Source organism: Arachis duranensis, chromosome 4, assembly GCF_000817695.3.
Source record: "Arachis duranensis cultivar V14167 chromosome 4, aradu.V14167.gnm2.J7QH, whole genome shotgun sequence".
NCBI classification, from domain to species: Eukaryota; Viridiplantae; Streptophyta; class Magnoliopsida; order Fabales; family Fabaceae; genus Arachis; species Arachis duranensis.
In genome coordinates this window covers 84354310-84359092 of record NC_029775.3, presented here as the reverse complement: position 1 = coordinate 84359092, position 4783 = coordinate 84354310, and positions in this window count along the sequence as shown.

Genomic DNA, 4783 nt, shown 5'->3' with positions numbered 1-4783 from the left:
AGAATGGTTTTACATATAACACTGATATAACTGAAAAAAAGTAATAAAGAAGATGGTTTACAATTCAATAAATTAATTTTTGTGTTACAACTAAGGGTGATTGAAATAAACTTACGTGACAACTTTCTTCATATGGGATAATGAGAATTTTAAAAATACTAAGCAAATTACAGATCTTTCTTTATATACCCATAAGGAATGCAACCTTCTCTAACGGTTTAGATTGATGAAAATTAAAGTCAAATTAAAATAACAGATAGGTACCATGTTATCCGCATTCTAATATCAGTTACACAATATATAGGAGAATTAGTTTATGCAAAGCTAAGATAATAACGTGGTAGTAAAACTAACTATTTAAAATTTAAATTGGATTCTCACCGATTATAAATTGTTAGAAAAATTAGGACTGTTATTGTTTACGAAACTTAATTTAAATTTTAAAATTGAAATTGTCGTTCATCAGTTAAGAAATTTTCAAAATATAAAAATTAATTTATTTCAAAAGCAAAAATTTTAAATATTTAGTTAAATATTAGATAAAGTTATGGTGGCTTCAATTAATAAGTCACCTCGTCAAAATAATTGTAAAGTATTTTTTTTAAGAATAATTATTTAGATGATAAAAGATTTATACCATCAAAGTAAACGAACAAACCCCTACATGCAGTATAATGAACAATGCATAAATCAACTACCATTATATTTGCTTAAATTTAGTCAATGAAAAATTTTAATATCCTCTTATAATATGGGTTTCAAATTATTTTCTATTTTGGTAATTTACTTAAAACGTTACACAAGCCTTGAATTATCTTAAACCAAAATCATATTAATCAGAATTTTAAAAATGTGTATAATAATTTCAACAAATTATTGTAATTAGATCAACTCGTGTATCGTAAGATATGTTATATCTGCATTGAATAATAAATATACAAGAAAGGATAATGATAAGGTAGAAGTCGGAAAATTAAATACAATTTCAATCTAAAAATTCTATGTATTCTTCTGAGACTTAGTTGAGATTAGAATGCATGGTAAAGTTAGTTTTTTGGTTGGTGACCTCGACTAAGTGGGTTTCTAGTTTCAAAAACTTTTTCTCTAATCTCATTCGTTGTCGTTCCTCTCTTTTTAGGGTTTTTTTTGGATTCTGGTTGTCTTTATCGTTGTCTTTTTACTACATGTTCGAGTTGCTCCAACCGGCCTTGATGTCCGTGGACAAGTCCCATAAAATCAGTGGGATGTCTTGGCCTGGATGCTTCCGGTCGGTGTACTTGTGAGCATAATGCACATTCGTTGATATGTCGCCCATCTTCTACAACTTTATAGTCAGAAACTACAAACAAATCTTTAAGGATGCCGTCCTCCATGACACCGTATTAACTTCAAGGTCTCTGAAAAAAACACCAATGCGTATATTAATTATATGGTACACAATTGCAAAATTTAGTTAAACAAATGATAATTTATTAAACATGAGAATAATTAAAAAAACATTGACTTCATAAACGTGTTTTATAGTAAAAATTTATACTCATTAAGATGGACTAAATAAATTATTCTCTTAATTAAAATAATAATAAAATATACTCAAAACAGATACATTACCTTTGAGTTAAATTTATTTTTTCAGAAGTTAAAATTTTAGGATTTATGATTTCATGTTAAAAACCGATCCATAAGTGTTCATTCAATATTTTAAATTGTGGATTAATATATGAAAAATAAGTTAAAATAAAATTTATGTGTTACATAATATATTAGTGACCGTGGTTTATGAAAGTTAGTTAATCTTTATGTCATGGTAGTGAAATAGTAACTGTAATTAAGTAGATATGATAAATAATATTTTTCTTGATAGCTAAATAATTAAAGTATAAAAAAAATTCATTTTAATTTTTAAGTTAAATAGATTTAGTTACAAACTAAAAAGCTTTAACATGGCACATAGAGTCAATAGAGATGAACATAATCAACCTAGATCATAGACTTTATAATCATTAATTAGAAAACAAAAAACATGTACTGACAATGGTAACAAAAAATTATGAAGATAATCAAAGCATTTTCAAATAGTTAATTGAAATATTAGAAAAATATTAGCATGTAAAATAATTTTTTCGAAAAGATATTAGCCTAAGTTAGGAGTGAAGAACATAATTTCACATGCAGAATGAATTTAACATATAAAATTAACACAAGTACTTAGGTGAATGTGACAATAAAACCAAGAAAAGATAAATAAAAAGTAATAGATGTTGATTTTAGGGAATGGAATTTGAATTGAAGAATATAGTTCATAATAAGAATTCTTCTATTTTAGTAGAAGAATATAGAAGTATTTATATAGCCTTTACATAATATGAAATATGTCTGTTCATATTTGGCTTCAAATTCCTTAGAAAAGTTAACAATAAATATTTTAAAAAAATCAACATTCAAAAAAGTTTAAATTTGTTGTGTAACCATTCTAAATTTTAATATTTAAAATAAATTTACTAAAAAGATAAAATAAAAAATATGACCAACGAAGAATTCAAATCTATTTAATAGAAGTAGTTACATGTTATATTTGCAACTTAATTAACAACACAAAATGTATTATTATGCTGAAAGATAATCAATTTACACAAATATATTTTATAAAAGTCTCATTTAGTGTAACAGCACAAATCAAGCCCAAGATTCCAGGAAAGATTTTTGGAACAAATCTAAAATACTAGCTTTAATATTCCCACACGTTTATACCCCTCAACACACACTGTTTTACTGAAAACCCTAACTTAAGCCAAACCACCTTCTCCTCACATTCATATGCCTGATTTGGGGCCACAAGCCTTATTTTATCTCGTCGTACCATTGCGCCAGACTTTCCTATATAGTCTACGATGTGCGCTTCTGCTATTGTTGCTCCTCCTATGTTGCAGCTTGAATTTGTGTTTTGTTGACCAGATTAATACGCTCATTGTGCTCGTCATTCCTCTTGGCTGTACTTGTATAAGGTATTCCATTGTCTTCGGTTGGTCTGGTCCTTGTTAAGATCACTCATTTGCTGCCTTTGTGGTGAGTTATTCTATCATTATTAACTTTTCAATTTATTAAAGGAATATTCTATCATTATTGTTTTATTTAACATAATTTAAGTGCTTAAGAAATTTGTTGTATATTTATTAAAGTCTACGAAAATTGATAGTACGCCTAATGTTAGATTTATGGGGTATTGGATAGTTAGGAAATTTTTTTAACACATTGAAATTGATAAAAGCTTCTAGCTATTTTACGTTTCTTTTGATTGAATTCATTTTGTTATTTTTAGTTAATTAAGTTCAGTAAATTATTGAGCCCTGTTAAGGGATTCCTTCACTTAGAATAAAAGAGAAAAAACGAAAAAAAAAAATTAAACTTTGACTAATATTAAATATATTAACTTTATTTTCAATAATTTTTTAATATTTGTTTTATTGACCGAAGACCTTTAAATATGATAAAAATTACATATTTAAAGAGAAAAAGGGTTTGGTAAGTAATTTAATGGCTGAAAGCAATACTACAATAAACAGAGAAGGTTGAAACTATTGTACTAGTGCTGCTCCAAATCACAACCCTTCTTTAACTAACTTGGATTGCAATCTTTGAATCCGTTTTTTCTCAAATACTTCTCATTTAATTTAAACCCTTGTTAGAAAAAGTAGAAACAAAATTCTAAGAATAATTGATTAAGTTCTGTTGAGTCAACTTGTTAGACTTTATTTAGTCACTATATTAAAATAATGTTAAGATTGTAACCTCAAGTTCTTGAACATGACAATAATGATTGTGGTCCCTAACAGGCCCATTTATTGACCCAATTTCCATCAAAGCTAGCGCAAGAAGAACCCGAATATTCATCCTTGTTTATAAATGCTTTCGATGAACAATCCAAATGATTTCATGTACATGTTCCCATAAGTATTTTAGGAAGCTCATCTTATGTGTTTCTCTGCACTGTTTTCATTTTGTCAAATCTATGGTATCATTTTGATTGTAAAATTTCAATAATAGATGTGATTTTTATGTAAGGCATGTAATCTGTTTAGTTACATTAAAATTTTAAATTTATTCCATTTTTATCATTGGTTTTTTGGTAGATTTTACTCTCTAATAAGTGTTAGTAGTTTGCTTGAAGGTTTGAAAATATGCCTAGAAAATGGCGGTACAACTGAATCCCTAATAATGTTGGCACTACTGACAAAACTCAGCATATCAATGCTGAGACATCTGAAAAAAATAGATCATTCTGTCCACCGCATATTGAAACACGGCTAGCACCATCTTTTCAGAAAGAAGCCGGTGAAGCTTCCGCACGATACACAGAGACTGAACATATTGTTGAGCCTACCCAAAGTTCTTCAGATGATGAAGATTATGATCCCGAGGCTGATGAAATTGTCTCATAGGATGATTATGTTGATGACTTATATGTTGAAGAAGAAGCTGTACCCCGTAACAAGTCCAATGGTCACAAGGATACGGATTATTAGAGTGTTGTTGTAAGCGGTAAAATTTCTTTCTTTAGTCTGGATTATTTAATTATAATTGGATGACTTTCGTATTCTTTTTAATTTTAAGGCAACACTAATGCAACTAATCCTTGTAATTGTTTCTTAGATGATGGCATCACAAGAACGATGAGTTCGAGCGTCAAGGAGGCTATAGTACTTCCTCCTAGCAGACAAATCATTCTGAAATTTAATGCAGAGCTACAACCGATCGGTCAGGTAGCTGGATTATTGAGTGGGTT